At 36.5% G+C, this 21,832-nt stretch overlaps 1 protein-coding gene across 2 annotated transcripts in view; it reads right to left on the bottom strand.

The window, feature by feature from the left end:
* Positions 1-21,832, bottom strand: part of LOC131425941 (serine/threonine-protein kinase 32A) — a 280,520-nt gene that overhangs the window by 237,552 nt on the left and 21,136 nt on the right. The window lies entirely within an intron of this gene.

The following is a 21,832-nucleotide window of genomic DNA, read 5'->3' as shown; positions in this document are numbered from 1 at the left end:
TTTCAACTAAAGCAAGGTCGAACAGTTTTTTTTTTTATTTAAAAGATGTTTTTTATTCAGGCCTATTTGCGTACAAGCTTTACGTGGCCGAATTAGCCGATTTTTTAAATAAACAATGTTTTGAAGTGGATCTCGTTGTCACTCTTTTTCTAGGAGGAGAAGAGCTTCCATTTCCCTCCTGCGAGGGTTGAGGGGCACTTTGTTCGTGGCTCGTCTCGTCCTCCATTGCCGCATCGGTGGTTTTGTTGTTGATTTCCGTCTTCTTTTCGTTTTCCTTGTTGTTCGCAGTCTTGAGCTCGTTGCTAGTTGCTGTAGGAGCGCCTTGTTGTACATTGGTTGCAGTTGTTGGTTGGTTTGATGGTGAAACAGGAGTACTACGCTCACTAGTTTTCGTTGTTGAACGGTTGACCTTGTCTTTGGTTGAAGATGTTCTTTTCGCAGTTTCAGTGCAAGGTTTACCGTAGTGTGCAGGTTGTTCACAAAACTGACATGTAACCAGCTGATTTTCATAGGTAATCAGCGTTTTACACGGATGTGTCCCACCTTGACCACAAATGATGTATGATGGAATTGCCTTACGTAGTTGCATACGTACCACTCGCACGCCATTCCGGATGCCGGGGAAAAAATTCCGCCATACTTCTCTTTCGATGGAAAGAACTTCACCGTATTGCGACATAATTTCCCGAACGCACTGATCGCTGGACTGCGGGGGAAGGTCATGCACGCGTACTTGTATGGCGTTGTCCACCATGTGCACAGGAATTTTGTATTTAATGTTGTCACACTCAACGCTGTGCACCTCGTTGTTAACCGAAGCGAATGCAATTGCATCGCTTTCACGTTTAAACATAATGTACACACAGTTAGACGCCTTGTTGAATTGAATCTCAGTTACATTATTAGCGTCTAGATGCATTCGTTCTTTAAGTAAGATTTCAATTACATTTGCTGCTGGTCTAACTTTGCAGCCCTTGAAATCTATACAAATTGAATTTGGCCTTGTTGGCCAAGTTTCAGGCTTTGTTAAATCGTATTTGACCATTCCGTACACTCTATTGTTCACTGCACTGTATTGTCTTTGTTTCTTTTGCTTCGACCGCAAACGATTTTCGACTTTGTTGGCTGAGATGCGAGCACGAACTGACGGTCGAACAGTTGAATAGTCAGCCCAGTTTACCAAAATCGCAATCAATGACATAATCATTCGAATTCTATAGCTGAAAGCTCTGTTGAGTTTTATTTATAAGATTGATTAAAATTTCCACAAATCGTTCAACATTCTGCTCTCAAGACAGAAGAATTGGTTGAGTTCACTGCCGGAAGAGACCCCGTCCCCTGAAGCTACGATGATTCGACCATCAATAGGAAAACCCATTTCAATCATACGAATAAGTTTTTGATGTTAACCTGCGCTCGATCAAGCACTGAAACCAATCAAATCTGACCGATGTTTGCCAGTGATGAGCCTGCTTTGATCTGAATCGCATGCAACAAACCATCAGAAAACTACACTCTACTATTTGCGATTTGCCGAGTCTAGTCAACCCTTAACCGGCATCCGTTTGTATCTGTTTATATTCTTAGTCAGATCTGGTCTGACCTGAGACAGTAAACGATGGAGGCTCCGTGTTTGCGTTTGGGTTGAGAACAATCGGACGTGATGGTCTGATGGATGGTTGGCATTCGGACTAATAATTCGGGAAGCGGTTTCAATGGCTGTGGTGAGTAGCTTCCTGCATGCTAGACTTCAAACATCCAACAAATCATTCATTGGGGAATCTTTACGGGACCAGGATTGAACGAAGACGATATTTTCCGTCGGCAACCGTAGTTAGATTGTTGTCCGAACTTCTTCAACCGATGAAAACGTTCGAACAAACGTCAATTTTAACCGAGTGACGCTTAAACGTAACCGTAACAACGTTCGGAAGCTTATAGCTGGGTTCCTCTTGTTCTTTAATTGAGCTTTTTACAAGTTAGTCTTCCGGAAATACCACATCAACATTTATGTCCTGGTGGTGTTTGTGCATCCATAAATAACCAGCCCAGGACCAAAAGAGAGGAAGAACGTTCGTGCAGCAAGTTCATGTTAAGCGTCACACTTCTTCGTACGTCAGCTACCGCCCTTTCTCCTTCGCCCATTTCCCAATGAAGTTCTTCCATCGTAAGCCAACGGAACGACCGGTAGTTGTTCCGGGTATTTCCAGAGAATGAATCAAATTAAACTTTTCATACCAAGTTTACCGGGCAAGGTTACAACGAGGATGCACCTTCACCGCATTCAAGATGGATAAATTATGCAGATAGACGACGGCAGTTTTTGAAGCTCTACTTAAATAACATTTCAGTTTTGCACTGGCTCTGCTTTTGAAACGGAAATGGCGTGCTCTGTCACAGAATAACGGACGTAAAAAAATTGCTAACCATTCAGCAGGGTGTTAAAAATTGCCATTTTAACTGACAAATGGCATTAAAATACATTGTCAAACTTCTACGTAAGCGAAAAACGATGTAGTAGCAAACACATAAACAACAAGGATATCTTTCGGTTTGTGGCCCCGGTTATCTGTCTTCCCTGTGCTGAGCATTCAGTAATGGGACCTACTTCCGGCACTGCCTGCAATATGAAGCTAATAAATCCAAGCATTAAATCGTTTCGAGGTATTTTATATCGTGCATGAATTGCGCCAAAGACCAACCGAGATTGCACATCAATTTGTGCAAGCACGTACCGAGCGCTGTGTCGTCTTTACCGAGGCCGGGGTCTCAGTGGTTTTACATTCACATGCAAACTCAATCTCTGACCCAAGTTAATTCGACTAACACTTGGTCGTGACTAAATAATTACGTGATTTTTCACCCTTCTCAGTTGGCAACACAAACACCGAACAACAACAGCACAGTTTAGCTTTTCGCTTTCAGTCGAAAGTAATCCATTGGGGTTCGTTCCACCGACCGACAGTGATGGAAGTAAGTAACAGTACAAACTGACCCTCATCAAAGCCCGGTTCGGTGTGAGGTAAAATACGTTTTAATTGTGTTCACTCGGAGCCGAACAGCAGCGATCCTTTTCGCCGACGAGAGACTCCGGAAAACTTAATTTTACTACGAACTGAGCAAATTTGATGTGTTTATTTGTCTCCTTTTTTTCCCCACTCCGGCCTATTATTCGACCTTTTTTTTGCTTTGCAAATACGTATTACAAATTGAAAACGGGTTCAAGTGAATTAATATTAATTAAAAAATAAAGATTCAATTTATCGACATAATTGGAAGACGCGCACGGAATATGAATTTTTCATGCGTGAGTCAGCAGAGAATATTGTGTCTGTTTATTTTGGTTGAGTTCATGACATTTGAATTTGGATATAGCTCGTGTTTGATATGGTAATGTTCTGGTTTTACAGTTTAAGGTGACCGTGGACAGAAGCCAAGAAAATTAAAGATAAAAGTATTGGTGAAACAATACTTTTTCATATAGTAATAGTATTTGTGAGTAGAGAGGAATGAAATATCAATATTTGTGTGCTGAAAGGAATACAGGTGCAAGAACAAAATGTAAACATTGAAACTATTCAAATCACCTAGCAGAACAGAGTAGACTTATCTCATCTTCATGCTCATTCTGGAGTTAACAAATTGCAAAAAATGAATATAATGATTGTGACAAAGAGGATAGTTTACTGTTTGCCTTCGCTTGGGTGGCATTTTTCTTATATTACATAGTAAAAAGGAAGCTGTTACAATATATTTTTAAACAGCAACCTTCCTCTGACATGTTACATATGAAGCTCCCATATTAAAAAAATACAAACCTAGAAAGCAACCTCACCCAGAGGACATTCAAGTGGCACTTGACGCGAAGGCTTGATGACAAATCGGCTATTTGCTCTGAAAAGATTTATCATTCCAATTTGAAGATATAATTTCATATATTGACGAAAATATTTTAGAACTTTACCTATTGATACAAAATTATTGAATCCAGTACAGTTTCTAAATTACATGGTATTGTTTTGAACCGGCACTTCTGGCAGTTCTTCCATTGTATGAACTGATGAGTCCCGCACATACTCACTACCCAAAACACACTCTATCAACGTATTCCATCTATTGTTCTATTTCGCGAATGAGCGCTGCTTTCCTCTTCTTAGATGGACGAGGCATTTTGAAAAGATTGCAATACTTGAATTGTTTGTTTTTTTTTGCATCCCATAGCGACGGTGAATAAGACAACAGGGTTGCGGATAACTTGGAGGGGAAGCAATGTTTGAATTGGAAATAAGGGAAATGTTATCGTTTTACCTTTTTTATATATATATAAAAAATAGGTATAGAATTCGCTCAAACTTTCGAAAATTTTTTCGAGGCCCGGAGGGCCGAATGACATATACCAATCGATTCAGCTCGACGAACTGAGCAAATGTCTGTGTGTGTGTGTGTGTGTGTGTGTGTATGTGTGTGTGTGTCTGTATGCGTGTTGTCAAGTAAGAGGTCGAGATCTCAGAGATGGCTGAACCGATTTTGATCAAACTAGTCGCAAATAAAAGGTCTCCCCGTCACCCAAAACGCTATTGAATGGTTTTGAGATCGGATGTTTACTTTTTGAGTTATTCGAAGTTTTATGTCAAAATTTTCAGTTTTTTGACCGTATCTGTCACAATTGACCTTGAAAACAGAATATGTTTTCAGACTTAGATTCCGGACGATAATACCTATTCAACAAGCCATAGATTGTTAAAATCCGTCCATTTTTAACGGAGATATCGAAATTTTTGTGTAAACGACTTTTCCCCCTATTCCAGCAGTAGGAGTTTTGAGCGCTGTATGACAAAGCAATGCTTGGGAGCAACGGAAAACACGATTTTTTATTCTGTTACATACAATTGTTTCTAAGTACCAAAAAGACTGTGTACAGCATCCTTTTTCATGACAATTTGCCTCGGACCGATTTTAGCACGGCTCGTTTTTGGCAACATAATCGTTCGAATATGACATATGTAAACCAGATGATGGCAGATTTTATTTAATTATATTGTTTTAAACTACTTACAGCAATAAATGCTGGAAGAACATAACATCCATGTACCATTCGAATCAATTCGTCGAGATCAGCAAATGCGTGTGTGACAAATAATTTCACTCAATTTTCTCTGAAAATTTCTTTTCTACAAATTCAGATTCATACGAAAATTCGTATGCTCCCAAACAAAATTCCTGAATTATTTTTGGTTCCGACCTCTGGTTCCGGAACTACAGGATGATATATGAAACAAAATCAAAATTGTGTAACTCATTCTTCTCGTAGATGGCTCAACCAATCTAAGATTCAAATGAAATCTAAGAATCATCTAAGATGCAAATGAAAAGTTTCAAGATTCATTAAAACATCTTGCTCTTCAGTCAGATCCAACTTCCGGTTTCGAGGATACAGGGTGATTAGTATAAAAATGTCTATTCCACATAAATTAATCAGGTTTATCGGGTTAGCAGATTTGAATAGTCGATAAAAAAAATTAACTTTTTTTCAGTTTTAGTGGTATTCAGTTGTCGATTCAGAAGGCACCTAAAAATTTAATTCGTGCTATGATTTCTCAAAGATGTCTTCACTGATTTTCAAATATTTTGAAACAAATGTAAACTATACAGCTTCTCAGGTGAATTTATCTGACTTCGGCCATACCGATTTTAGAATTCCGGTTCCAGTATAAAATCGTTTCTCAAAGCTCAATCGTTTTTTCTGAAAAAGCCTAATCAAATTTCAGAAACAAAAATTCAAATTAAAATAAACTTATATACAAAATTAATTAATTTTATAAATACATACAAAAATTAATGAATTTTATCCAATTAAGCTTCAAAGTTGTACTCAAAACTGTAATTTATTCGTCATATGGCCATACGAATCGGTTTGGGTTATGCTGGTTCCTGAATACCGGCTCTGGAAGTACCTTAAATTACCGTAAACTCTAAAGTGGAACTTACATATCATGGCATGTTTAATCGATTATCACACTTCTAGATTTAAATTCGATTGTATTTGCAGTTTCGACATTACAGATTAATGAGTGATTACAATCTCAAATTGTCGCTTAAAATGACGGTCATTAAAATAATGTAATGAAATATTAAACACCGAAGAATATTCATTCAAAAAACACATGCGGATTGATAAAAAAAAGGTATCACCTCACTGCTAGGTGGATTAATCAGGTTTTTTTTATAAATATTGAAATTTTAGATGGTGACGTACGAAAGTAGTTTTGATCCGTAATTCTAACTATATCAACGTGCGACTAATTGAAAATAATGCCATTTTTAGTGCATTGCAAGGTTTTTTCTCTAATTATGTATGGCATCACTGCCAATATAAAAGGGTGGTATTACCAATACTAAAGCAGGCCGGCAAACTTTTTATCGTGGATTTTTGTAAAATTTTCAAAACCAGAAATGTGAGTTATTTAAAGGTTTTATAATAAAATGTTTAGATCAGAGAATAAGTTTACCTGTGAAGAACTTCAAAAGGGTTTCATAAAGCTTACTTATGTCACAGAGCTATAAACAGAAGTTGAAATCTTGAGATTTTGTGGCTCGCTTCCATGGTCACCTTAAATAACCTTCACTCAGTTTGAGAGGAATAAACAAACGAAAAGGCTTCTATTTGTCGTAAATTCATATTCCTGTTCCCTGTTCATCTTCGTTACAGCTAGCTGTAATAGGTTGTTTTACGACTGAATTGATAAAATCGATCCAAAAAAACTGATTTAATCATTTAACACTCCAATTACCAAGCCCGAAAAAAAGTTGGAACGGTAACTTTGAGCTGTCATAGCTCAGCTGTTTTTCAGCGGATCTCAATAAATTTTACACCCTCGAATTTTGTACAGTTCGTAGATTATTTTAAGTATATCATTATTAATAATCGGTTAGGAAATATCAATTAAAATGTGATTTTTCCCGTTCCAGGTTTTTTTCAGGCGTAAAAAATGCCCTATCTGCAATCTAATTTTGTTTCCTTTGGCATCAACGTCGCGACTGAATATTGAGAGCTCCAACTTTATCGAGTCATAACTTTGTTGGTAGTCAACCGATTTTCAAAATTTGTTCACCATTGGAATGGTACTATTTTCAGAAATAAAAAGCACTAAAACATACGTAAAATAGAGTTGTCTACCTAAAGTTATAGAGAAAACTGTAAACAGAAGACCACAAAGAAGATGGAATTTTTTACAATGGTCGTAAATATCTCCGAATTCAAAGCGATGACCTATATGTTTTTATACATCATTGGATTGCTAATAAAACCAGGTACAAATAGAGCTAAACTAGCAGTTTTTTTATATTCAAAAACATCTAAAAATAAATGACAAACACTAAAAAATTTCAAATTTTAGTTATTTTTGCAAAATGCTTAGAAATTAGTATGTCACCGCTTTAATTTATACACTTAATCATTGTTATTAATACTCACGATTATTTATAACAAACTAAACTCAATGTTCTTAAGGAGAATCTAAAAACAAACGGCATAAATACAGAAATTTTCAAAACTTTTTGCCTTTCTCATATGGAAAGGTTATGCAATCACTGTGAAAACCGACTTTTTAACCGAGACCCGGAGGGCCGAGTGTCATATTCCATTCGACTCAGTTCCTCGAGTACGCAAAATGTCTGTATGTGTGTATGTGTGTGTATGTATGTAACTTTTTTTGTACTCACTTTTCTCAGAGATGGCTGAACCGAATTTCAAAAACTTAGATTCAAATGGAAGGTCTTGTAACCCCGTATGAAGTTCCTGAATTTCATTCGAATCCGATTTCCGGTTCCGGAATTACAGGATGATATGTGCAAAAAAATGAAAATAATTACACTAACTTTTCTCAGAGATAGCTGAACCGATTCTCACAAACTTAGATTCAAATGAAAGGTATAAATGTCTTATACAAAGTTCCTGAATTTCATTTCGATTCAACTTCCCGTTCCGGAATTACAACGAGTTAGTATAAAAATTACAATTTCAAATTATTTCATCACTTTGCTCAGAGATGGCGTGGCAGATATAACCAAAATTAGATTCAAATGAAAGGTCTCATGGTCCTATATAAAACTCCAAAGTTCCATTAGAATGCGACTTCCGGTTCCGGTATTATAGGGTGAAGTCTGTTGAAAATTAATACAGTCACTTAAAGTGGCGAACAAAAAAAAACATAAATAAAATTCTAGACTAACCGCGTGACTATTCCAGTCGGTAGTAATTATCAGTGGACAAATAAAATAAACCGGTTCTGGCTATCCTAATTCCCGGTTTCCGATTCCGAAAGCACCGGAAAAAGTGTTCATTTATTCCAAAATGGATCTCAATCACTTTCATCAGCTATGGATTGACAAATTTTCACCAATGAATATAAGTTCAAATGAAAAGTCTCGTGGTCCCATATTGAATTCCTGAATTTCAGCCGACACCAATTCCGGACAACCGGTTGCGGAATTACAGGGTGAAGATTATTAAAATATTTATACCGTTACTAAAAGCGCTAAGTAAAACACGTTAACTAATTTCTAAACTAGCCTCAAAACCATTCCAATCGATAGTCATTATCAGTAGACGGTCAAACAAATTAATTTCGGCTTCTCTTATTACCGGTTTTCGATTAACGACTATAGACTCAAAAATGGATCCCAGTCACTTTTCTCGAACCGGCTTCGATTGTACCGGTTCCCGGACTCCTGTTTCGGAGATACCTGCAATGGTGGAACTTACTTTGTTTTCTCAGAAATGGTCTTATCGATCTGAGAACTGCTTTACTCTGTAGGTTATACTAGTTGATGATGAGAAAGGTATCATTACACCACGAGTTCAAGTTCTACTTTCTTATTGTACAAAGCCATCACAAAAATTAAGAATTTCCGTTTTATCTAAAAACTAAAAATCTATTGGTGAAACTCAAATTATGAGTCTCTAAGAATTATAGTTTCTATTGGTTGCAAACGATAGAAGTATGAAAACATATTTTGATACAATAAAATCTCAATTTACGCGCCCACGACTTTGCGCGTAAATTGAGGTTAGAGTGTATACTGAAATGTTGAAGGCATAACAGAAATTTTAAAATTTCCGATCCTGCACCGATTTTTTAGATTCTACGGAAATGTTGGACAAATTCAAAATTGTAGTAGATATTAATGGAGTTTGTTTTATATGTACATGAAAATTATTTGGATCTATGTGTTCATTCTTTAGTACAGTACAATAAATCGGGGCCTCCATTTTTGAGTCAATTGTAAATAAATTTATTTCAAAATATAAAACATTATAAATTATATTAGTCAATAACGTAACTGTTCTGGCTTGAAATTCCGCTGATAGAAATTGAATGTGTTTCTTCCAATTTTTTTAGTTGTTTTGAGAGAATATATAATTTTATTTATCAAAACAATCTTTATGATAATGATTCTAACAATTTAGAGCAAAAAAATGTACAAGTCATCACTTTCATTTTTGATTTATATGTTAAAAATATTTTTTTTGTAATATTTGTCAATATTTACATTTACACTGTATATTTTCAGGTTGTTTTGATGGTGCAAAAACGTCAGCTTAGCATAAATTGTAGCTGGGTTGACTAGCGATCGAATAATGTATAAAAACATATAGGTCATCGGATTGAATTCAGAGATATTTACGACCATTGTAAAAAATCCCATCTTCTTTTTGGTCTTCTGTTTACAGTTTTCTCTAAAACTTTAGGAAGCCAACTCTATTTTACGTATGTTTTAGTGCATTTTATTACTGAAACTAATGCCATTCCAATGGTGAACAAATTTCGAAGATCGGTTGACTAACAACAAAGTTATGACGCGAGAAAGTTGAAGTTCTCAAAATTCTATTCACAATGCTGGTGCCGCATAAATGCAGATAGGGCATATTCACATTTTCATTGATTTTTCCTAACCGATTGTCAATAATGACATACTTGAAATAATCTGCGAACTGTACACAATTCGAGGGTGTAAAATTTATTGAGATCCGTTGAAAAACAGCTGAGCTATGACAGCTCAAAGTTACCGTTCCAACTTTTTTTGGGGCTTGGTATTAGGAGTGTTAATCCGACAAGACTGACAGAACCGTTTTCAATCGGTTCAACATTTTTAGCGCCATTTTTCCCTCAAAGCACCCATATTTCGGAATTCTGACAGAATGCTGGTAAAAGATTCTGTCAGACATAGCCAATCTGCGCCCGCCACGTATAGGCGGGAATAATTCGATCGCCCCACGACAAAAGGGCCTAACTGCGAATGAGAGCCTCTCTTTATTTACATATTTTGTTTATTATTACGTAGCCATTATTGTAATTTCACGAAAATTTTCCCATATAAATCGAAAGCTTGTGATTTTACCATAAAAGTTTTGCGAAGAGTAATGCGTCAAATATAAAATCAGTGCGGTAAATCGTGAAAGAAAAAGTGAACAAAGAGAAACTGGCATTTGCAGTTAGGCCCTTTTGTCGTGGAACTGTCGAATTGTACAGAGCACATGAAAAACAAGGAAATCCAAAATAATAAACCAACTGTTTGTCGGTTTGTTCGAAAGTTACCCTCGAACCACAAAGCATTTCCAATTTGTTTCAATTTATTTCAAGCCATAGCTCAACCTTTGACAGCTCAATTTGGTCTCAGTATCAGAAAAAAACACTTTTCGGTACAACAATCAATTTCCACATGTTTATCTTTTCCCGAATCGTAAGAGGAGGGTTAGTTTTGCCGAGTTGCACCTAACCTAACTCTGGGGTTGGTTTGGAGGAAAACAAAAGTGATGGAAAAGTGCGGTTCTAAGCACATTTCGCAGCAAGTGCTGTATCAGCCAGCATCTTCAGCACCAGGCACCAGGCACCAGTTGTTTATTCCATTTCCGCTCGGTAATCGAAAAGTTTATCGTCATCCCAAAATATGGAAGTAGGATGAGAGTTGTTTTTTCCCAGTGACAGAATTTCCTGGAGTGCCTGGAGCTGTCAAAGGATGACCAAGTAAATAGTTTTGTTTACGGAATTATAATAAATGTCGCTGATGACGTTTTTAGATTGAAACCTCCGAAATGAACCTGGGTTAATTTCGTGAAAATGTTTTGATGAAATTGGGACGGGTCCCCGTGAAATAATTGTGTTGCCAAATCAACTCGATTTGGCGATTAATCTTGGTTCAACACAGGTTTGGCAAGAAACCTGGATTGGGTTGTCACTCTTTCGGAAGATTACGTAGGATGGAATGGGCATCCGTTTTCCGATTCAATAAATATTCCAAATTAGCCCTCGAATTAATTTCGCGAATATATGAGCATACTTGAGAGCTTTATTAAATCTCGACAACTCTGAGTTTTTTTTTTTTGTTCGAAAGCCTTTCACTGAAGCTAACAGCACTTGTGCAAGTTATAATCCCTAATTAGTCGGATAGAGAAAGTGAAATGAGTTCTCCCGGTCGAAATAGCCAGAAAAGCCGACAATAATCCAGTGGCATTAAACCATGTTACCGAAGCAACATGGGAAAACTAGATGCGATCCTGCTAGAAGCAGTCAAACTTTCCCGTTAGTTGACTCCAGTGAAAGCCAGTAACGGTTTCTTTTTTTCCTCACCCGGCAGTAATAGGAAAAAAAAATAACGCCAATAACTTCACGATGGAGAATAAGTAGGACACAACGGAACGAGAAAATGTACGCGACGGAAAAAGTTACTCCTTCCAGCCATCCGGATGCGACACCGTCAACGTTTTTTCATCTCCCATCACCATCAACTATGCGACAACCAGCTGTGGAACTCGGCATCAAGGTTTCGATTCCGCTCGAAAAGACTTCTACGGTGCGAGCGAAATTGGAACGGGAATTCATGCAACGACGAAAATAGTTTCGAGCGGTTTTCTACATTGTGTGTGTGTGCACCGACGCTGTAACCGCAGGAAGCAGCACATCCACATCGGGATTCGGTATGCGACCCACGAAAATTATTATTCAAATTATCATGGATACAAGCAACAAGTGGTGCCGAAAGGACCAGCCAGACAGAGAGAGAGAGAGTGCTCCCCCCTCTTGCCGTGGATCAAAATGCAACAAAATCCGGAGCTATGAATTTCCGAATCAATCCGTGTGTTCCATTCCGATTGGGCTTGTTGCAATACGACACGCAGTGGGGACGCAAGCTTCACTTTCACAAGAGCACTCATCGTAATGGAAATTCGACAATAGTAGCCTTGCTGTCTGCTTTGGGCAGCCGTTTTGCTACTATTTCACGCGGAAAATTGAGCAGTGAAATTATGGTAATGGAGTTGAAAACGAACTTATACTAATTAACTGAAAATTTATGATTCGGCAAGCAATTTGAGATTGTGACAAATTAGGTGTTCTAATAAACGAATAGCCTCCACATTAAAGATTGATTTTATGAACAACGACAATCCAATTTTTAAAATATTTCTATATAATATATGATGATGATTTGCACAGGAAAACGTTATGTATCAGGTGTACAACTTTGCTTCCGCCGTTTTCCGATAGGTTGCTGTACCGGCTGAGGCTGGTTAAAATACATAGATGATAATGCCTTTAATGTGAGTGTGTACAGTGCCTAACGAATTGTCATCGCCATTTCAGTGACAGTTGTTCTTGTTTTCGTATTATTCGCGCTCGAAAATGTCTGTTTATGTGCCCAATTCTCGCCATTTGCGGGAAGTTTTACTGTTCTGTTACAATTCGAAAAAAAATGCAACTGAAGCGCATCGAATGCTTCCAGAAACTTACGTGTCGGGAGTGGTTTCAACGTTTTAAAAATTGTGATTTCGATGTCAAAGACAAACATGATGGTGAAAGAGAAAAAACCTTCAAAGATGAATAACAATTTACTACGAGCTCTTAAAACCGGGTGAAACCATCACAGGAGATCGCTACCGAACGCAACTGATGCACCTTAGTCGCGCACTAAAAGAAAAACGGCCACAGTATCAAGAGCGACATGACAAAGTCATCCTACAACACGACAATGCTCGGCCTCACGTCGCAAAAGTGGTTAAAAACTACCTGGAAACGCTGAAATGGGAAGTCTTGCCCCACCCGCCGTATTCCCCAGATGTCGCCCCTTCTGACTTCCACCTATTCCGTTCGATGGCACACGGCCTGGCAGATCAACATTTTCAATTCTTCGAAGACTTGGAAACATGGATTGCTGCATGGATAGCGTCAAAAAAGGACTCCTTTTTTCGAGCCGGGATCCGAAAATTTCCGGAAAGATGGGAGAAAGTTGTCGCTAGCGACGAAACATACTTTGAATTATACATCTGTAAGCACTTTTTCGCAATAAAGCTTTAAATTTTGGAAAAAAAAACGGCGGAAGCAAAGTTGTACACCTAATATAAAACTACTCTCAACAAGTTGGAGCTCTAACAAACGCCCAATTTCAGTTCATCCCAAAGGAACAGTAGAAATTTTGTCCGAATAGCACTTAATTCAACAATTTTACCTCTAGCAGTGAAGACCAGTGTTGTCCGATAGTTCTATGATACCTGATAATGCTTCTCAATGATAGCCGATGCTCATTCGAACGTAGTACGTCTGTCGAACATTGCCCACTTCTGTATCTGACTCGAAAGGTGCCGCAATTGATTTCAACGATTAACATTTTCAATCAAATCATCATCCGAAAATCAGTCACAAGTTTCGAGCGCAATCTGATTTCGTTCTCGACTTTCGGTGGTTGCAACCGCAATCGTGGATAGCCATTTTTCGGGATGGTCAGCAGCAGTCATGATGGATGGTTCTCGCAATGCTACCCACAGACCGGTCACAGGCAGATGGAGATGGGATATGACCCAGAAGGACAATTTGAAATTTACAATGAATTATGAGGTGAGTTCCGTAACAATCGGTGTGTCGAAATTGGTTGTGGCATTCGAGTTGGCATCATTCGGGAATCCCAAGGAGCTTCGGAGAAAATTTTAAATAATTAGCCTGAACAATTTTACAAAACATCATAACTTTTTCCGACAGATTCCACCGGTCATCTTTATACTGAGATAAAATGATCTACGAAAGTAATGAGAACGATATAATGGGTGTTTTAGGAGGTTTGTTTTTCTTTTTTTTTTCAATAGGGATTACTCTATTGTCTGAAAGTTTTTTTGACAGTGGAAAGGAACTCCGTATTGTTCGGCAAAACATCATTAAAAATCAGTGTTCAATTAAACTGTTTATAGTGCAAAATTCTCTTCAGTGATGGATGCGCATTTTTGCTTGAATGGATACGTCAACAAACAAAATTGTCGTATTTGGAGCAAAGACGTTCCACACGCCGTTCAAGAATTACCGATGCATCTCGATAAATGTACTGTTTGGTGCGATTTATGGGCTGGGCTCGGTCCTTATTTCTGTGAAAATGAGGACGGACAACGCGTTATCGTGAATAGGCATCGATACAGAACCATGAACAAGGCACTTTTGTTGCCAAATCTTCAAGAGTAGGATGTGGACGAAATGTGGGTTCAACAGGATGGTGCCACTGATCATACTGCGGCTGAAAAAATCGACATATTGAAAGTTCGTACAATTTGACGCCATTCGATTATACGTGAAGTCATTGGTTTTCTGTGGATCAACCAGCAACGATTGATGCTCTCAAATTTAACATTTCTTTACGTTTCGTCTTGAACTCGTCAGTGCAGAGCAGTTCAAATTGTGAACTGCTTAATGCAATAGCGTTAACTTTAAGTCTGTTTGACGGTTCAAACTCCTCCTGAAATTTAAAAAAATAATTATGTTATGAAAACTCTGCTCTATAAATGTGACGAATTTCGCGCCAACAACAAATCGTTGTTCAAAAAAGTCACTTGCATATTTTGTTTCTCCAAGATTAATCGAGAATGTCTTTTGAAAAGAGCTAAACATTTTCAATTATTTTTTTTCTAAGAGTTATTGTCGAAAATGATAAGTCATACAAAAAAGGGTTTTCACAAGAAAAGTGATTTTTACAAAATCAGTCAAATTTTTCAATAGTAAAAAATGAAAAAATCGAGCCCTTCATTGAAAAATATTGATTTGAAAAATTTAAAATCGATTCACAAAACAAACCAATTGAAGATTTTGATAAAATTTTGTCCCAGAATAGGTGATCAGGTTTCCTACCAACATCCTTATCGCTAACATCTGGGATCTTCCCTGATTCCTGGAAGTTTTCATACATGTTTCCAGTTCATAAAAAAGGAGACAAAAAAGACATCGACAACTACCGTGGAATTACGTCGCTCAGTGCTATTCCAAAACTTTTCGAAATGGTGGTACTTGATTCTATATTCAACCATTGTAAATGGTTTATTGCAGAAACACAACATGGGTTTATGCCGAAACGGTCCACGACTACCAATCTCTTGACCTTCACGACGTTTGTGACGAATGCTATATCCTGCGGTTTACAAACTGATGTTATCTACACGGACCTTTCCGCTGCCTTTGACAAAATTAACCACGCCATTACTGTTGCTAAGTTAGACAGATTGGGATTTGGTTCTAACATGCTGCGTTGGTTTTCCTCATACCTTAATAATCGCCGATTAGCAATCAAGATAAATGACGCTGTATCCAAAGAGTTCATCGCTTCTTCTGGGATTCCACAAGGCAGCCATCTCGGACCTCTGATCTTCCTTCTGTATTATAACGATGTGAATCTTTCTCTAAATTGTTCACGTTTATCTTTTGCTGATGATCTCAAGCTATTCCAAATAGTTCGAAGTAACGAGGATGCTGTTTTCCTCCAACACCAACTTGAAATTTTTTCAAAGTGGTGTGAGGTAAATCGAATGGCTTTGAACATTGATAAATGCTCAATCATCACGTTCACACGCAAAAAATATCCTATAAGATACAACTACTGCCTTGATGAAGTAGTGATCAACAGAACCACGTATATTAAGGATCTCGGTGTAATTCTAGACGAGCAATTGTCTTTCAAGCAGCATATCAACTTTATTGTAGCAAAGGCATCTCGTAGTTTAGGATTTGTAATGAGAATAGCAAAACATTTCACAGACATTTACTGTTTAAAGTCTCTATATTGCTCACTCATTCGTACAACGCTCGAGTACTGCTCTACGATATGGAACCCATATTACCTTAACGGCTCCTACCGAATAGAATCAATACAGCGCAGATTCGTCCGTTTTGCTCTTCGACAGCTACCTTGGAATAACCCCAACGAGTTGCCTAGCTACGAAAGCCGTGGATTATTGATTGGACTCGACACCCTTGGCATTCGACGTAATTTGTCCCGTGCTATGTTGATCGCCGACATGTTGAACAACAAAATAGACTGCCCTGCACTCCTCAGCGAAATTTCTTTAAATGTACGCAGTAGAGCTCTTCGGAATAACGTCTTTCTTCGATTGCCTCTTAGCCGTACGAATTATGGATATAACGGTGCTATTATTGGTCTACAGCGAACTTTCAATGGAGTATCTGCCGGATTCGATTTTCACATTACGCGTAGCAGAATTCAAACAAATTTTTTAAACATACTTAGAAATAGGAATAGTTTTTAATCATTGGGACTACACATTGTCTGTTGATTACATGTAAATAAATAAATAAATAAATAAATAAATAAATAAATAAAATACATTGCAAGATGAGCACATTCAAGAAACGGAAAAAAAACAATTTAAAAAATTATTCCAGTTCCTTTTTATTGTAAATTAAACTAAACTGAAAATCATAATCATCCAAGATTCGAATGAATTGTGAAATTTGTGAGAAAATTTCACCGAATACCCTAGTTGCCTGATATTTCCAGAAAGTATCAGTGCTGGATAAGAAAAAGCTTTTGTTAGAAAAACTTTTTTTCCTTTAAAACGCCTATCTTATTTGTAATTTAACTTCAAATATTTAAGATCGACTTTTTTTTCAGTGTAAAAATCGATTAGCATTTTTTTCAGTTTTTTCATAAGTAAATTAGATTTATTTTGAGAACGTCAACAGCGCAACAATTTTCTGTTGGATTTGTAAAAAATTTGGCTATACAAAATTGAACAAGGCACATCGTATGCTAGGCGGTGGTGTTTTCTGCTTCCGTACCAGCACGTACCGATGCGTACAGGTTTTGCATTGCCATTTTATATGACGGTATGAAAGTTTTGATACTCATCGCCATATAATTTCGGAACCGGAAGTCGGTTCTGAATAAAATTGCGCAGTATCTTTTAAGAAAATGAGAGCTTTAATTTGAATCAAGATTTGTTAAAATTTATTTAACCGTTGCTGAAAAATCGAAGTGAGTTCCGTTTTTGGAGCTTTTCTTCACTACTACCGGAGCGTTCGGTAGCGGAAACTGGGTACTAGTAATCCCAAAGTAGATTTATATACCAATAAATAACAAGGTCTTCTAACTAGATGAATTTACCAGGAAATTTTATAAAAATTTGCAGCTCGTTTCGCCATCACTTTTGAAAAAATACTCAAGAAATGAACAATTTTCACTCATTTCCGGGAACTTTATAAAGAATTTTAAGACCTTTCATTTGAATCTAAGTTTGTAAAAATCGGTTAAGAAATTTTCGAGAAAAATGAGTGCGCATTTTACATAGATTTGCACATATCTTCTTGTAACTCCGGAACCGGATGTCGAATACAAATAAAATTCAAGACCGAGCTATGGGACCATAAAACCTTTCATTTCAATCTGAGTTTGTGAAAATCGGTTCAGCCATCTCTGAGAAAATCGGGTGACACTATTTGTCACATACAAACATACATTCGACGCTCAGTTCGAATGGTACATGACACTCCGTTCAAAAGTCGGTTTTCACAGTGATTACATAGCCTTTCTACATGAGAAAGGCAAAACACCACTTTCGAATTCAACCAATAGTTTTCGAGAAAAAGACTTTGTACACTTTTCTGTTTATGCCTTTCTCATATAGAAATACCATTTGACTCAGTTCATCGAGCTGAGCAATGTGTGTGTGTGTGTAGGTGTCAAATAATTTCAGTAGGTTTTCTCAGAGATGGATGAACCGATTTTGACAAACTTAGATGAAAGGTCTTACGGTTCCATACGGAATTCCTGAATTTCATCCGGATCCAACTTCCGGTTCCGGAGTTATAGGGTAAAGTGTGTTCCATATTGTACATCGTCACTTAAAATATTTGCGGATGCAACAAACATTTAAATCGTCATTGGTTTTCTGTGGATAAACCAGCAACGATTGATGCTTTGGAAACCAATATTCAACGTGTCATTGCTGAAATACGCACTCAAATGCTTGAAAAAGTGGTCGGAATAGGACCTCCAGAATGACCTTTATGAAAAATAATCGAGACGGCCATATACCCGAAATCATATTTAAATGTTAACTGCCAAGAAATTATTCAGCAAATAGAAAAAAGTTTTATTATTTCATAATTTGGGAATTTCAAATATAAATTTTAAATATCAAATCAGCAGGCTCTTAAAAAACACCCTTTATATAATAGGACTAGAATGTCGCCACTTGTGATTGGTCACCCAACTTAATTATCAACCATTTAAATTGAATTCAAAAAATAAGAAAACAACTTTTCAGAAGATTATAGTATTAAATACCATTCTAGACAAACTAGATTGTCGTTGACACCGAGCCAGTGGGAATTATTTTCATAAAATATATTTAGGCGCATATACAATGGGGGGTTTTAGGGGTTCAAACCCCTCCCGAAACATAAAAAAATGATAATGTTATGAAAACTATTCTATATAAATATGACGAGTTTCACGCCAACTTCAATTTGTTGTTCCACAAAGTCACTTTGCATACTTTGTTTTTCCAAAATTAATCCAGACTGTCTTTTGAAAAGTGCTAAACATTTTTAACCTTTTTTTTCAAAGAGTTATTATCAGGGCTTGTATTGTGAATCCTCAAACGAACGATACAACAAAAAATATCGGCTGTGAACACTTTGTTTGACATTGCAGAATGAGAGACCTATACTAGAGAGAAACTGGATGCATGAGAGTATATGCTACTGAGCAGTTCAGTCTCAGTTAACACATGAACTAAACAATCCATGGCAATGTAATGAAATGAATGGTTCGCTCTCGTTAGTACTGTACGAGAATGAAAAACTTTTCTTCACGGTGTGCTACAAGATGTGAAGCAAGATCATGCAGACAATGTTTACGGTGTTTTTTCAGTGCAAGTTTACAGAAATCATTTTTCAACATAATGTTTAGACTCCAAGACCAAATTTAATCACATCTAAAAAATGTTTCCAACATTGTATAGCATAAACAGAGATTTGTTGGTTTCCATCTCCATAGCAATCCTGGAGAAAGGCGCTTGTAAAAAGAAAAAAACTCAGATTTGATCCATTCCAAGAGTATGCAGTAGCTCCATGGTAGAATGAAAACTTTATTGTCAGATTTTGATCATTTTTCATTCTACTGATTAAGTCTGAGTTTTTTTTTTCTTTAAAAAACGTCGTCATTCATTTCAATTCAGTTCTTTGGCTCGATTTTCTATTAAACATAAGGGTCGGAGGTCGGAGCAAGTCTCCTCTTATCAAACTGATTGTTTAAGATAGTAGATACAAATAAAATATAATTGATCCGATATACGGATTCAAAAGGTTTTGAATTTATTAAATTAGGGGGGCAATATACAATCCTAGAAAAATAGAATTGGCCACAATAATTGTTTGTCTAAAGCAGAAATCACCCTTACATTACGTGAATTCCAAGTCTACTACAGACTCTTACTTCACTGAATACTCACCAAAGTACTCTGACACCAGGTTTTCCAATATTTCCATCGAGCACCATCCTTAATCACTGATTTCGTATCACCACCACAATACGTATTGAATAAAAACCATAAACGTATAACTTCGGTTAAAAAACGTGTTTTGTTTACATTCTGTCATTGACTTTTCTAACAAGTTATCCAAACATATTTTAACAATTGGAGGAAACGCACTGATAATTAATAATAAAATCATGCTATGTTATTTTTCCTTCAACATTGCGAATCATCAAAGTTTCATTCAAATTTCGAAAGAAGAACTTCTTCTGTGTTCGATTGTATGAACCACTGCAAAATGAAAATAATACATGCATGGAATGATTTTTGTTACGGGAATATCATATAACAAATTCATTTCGATTTTACATACAATTGTAATACAATTCCATATATTTATGCCAATCATATAAATGATGGAAGAAAAGCGGAAGAAATGTGTATAAAACTCATATTTCGCTCATCATAAAATTATTCGAACTGTTCTATAATTTATTATTAGGAATAAACTCTTCTCAGGGATTAAAATGACGATGGGTAACATACATTCAGTCTGATTCATGATGATGAACACACAGTTCACTAACACTTCAAATGAAACTGACAGTCATACAATATATGAATGGTAATCACACATATAAGATGTAAAACTCACTGAATATTGATCATATGATCATGCAGATTGTTCTATCATTCAATAGTCGGAATTCTCAGTTATTTATCACATTGAATGAAATTTCATTCAAAATGCGGCTGGCGTTTTCTTTCAGTGTATGCACTGTACAAAATATAGCTGTAAATTCGGTTAAAAATACAATTATTTACTCATTCGGGAGAAATGTACTTTCAATCTATGTAAATATAAAAGCAGAACTAAACGAATTCATCTTGATGTTAATTCTGGAATGTCACCAAAATTTTCGAACTAAGTATTACAATTGCTTGATTTGGTAAATCAATCAACTTGTATTTCGGTTTCCTATGATGGTGATTACCGATTCCAGTGGTATAAATATCCAACAATAAATCGTTTTAATTTCTGCAAAAGATAACACCACTTCGTAACTTTCAAATGCGAAGACGATAAACTTAATTCTAATTCTACACAGAACTGAACTTTGAACGGTTTGTTATTTTGAATGTCGTATTGTTTTTAGCCGTTATTTTATTTCATCAGAAAAAAACAACGCTCAAAATATAGAAAAGTTCACAACGCAAACTATTAATCACACGGAAAGACCGAAATTAGCATTTTGACGAAAAAATTAGTTGATTTTCTGATTTTAGTTAGTTATTTTTTGAGACAACTAAAACAATCTTACTTTTGCTAATTTAGATTTTTTAATTCTAATTTTCTTAATAATAATAAAATATTTGTTGAAATGGCTATTTTTTTAGTTGAATTCACCAATTAAACGTGCTGTCATTTCCTAGCTAAGGCACGCTTCATATCAATTCAACTAATTTTTTAGTTGAATTAGAGAAATAAAACGTTGTTTTCAACCAACATAAATGGTTGAATTGGTTTCTGCAATTAGCAGCTATATGGCGCTCGTTAACACCGTAATGACTACTAGCCACTAGATGGCACACTACTACCGAAAAAAATTTCAGTCGCGGTTATCTTTTCTATATTTGCAGGTATAAATACGATGTTGTATTGGAGAAAAAGACATAAGCGAAACATAAACTTCTTTTTTAAAATTTTACTTCTAAATCGCTGTTTTCTTCATTCGACTTCGCGAAATCGACTCTCTCACTGAAAACTTTGAGCAGTCGGAAAACAAAAACCGAATACAAATAGTACACCGGACGGCGTAGCCCGGAATGAGAAGATACAAAAAAAAACATCATTTGACGTGTACAATTAGAGTGCAACATTCGAAACTCACTTCACTGTTTCGCGTAAAAACATTATTACCCACAATCGCTTTAACTGCGCACAAATTCTGAATAAATACACTTTCCTCTAACAGTCATTTTTACATATCGGTTTAGAAAATTATATAGGGATATATCGTAACACATGCG

This window comes from Malaya genurostris, chromosome 1, assembly GCF_030247185.1.
Source record: "Malaya genurostris strain Urasoe2022 chromosome 1, Malgen_1.1, whole genome shotgun sequence".
NCBI lineage: Eukaryota > Metazoa > Arthropoda > Insecta > Diptera > Culicidae > Malaya > Malaya genurostris.
Note: the sequence above shows the minus strand (reverse complement) of the source record. Positions and strands in the feature narration are given on the sequence as shown.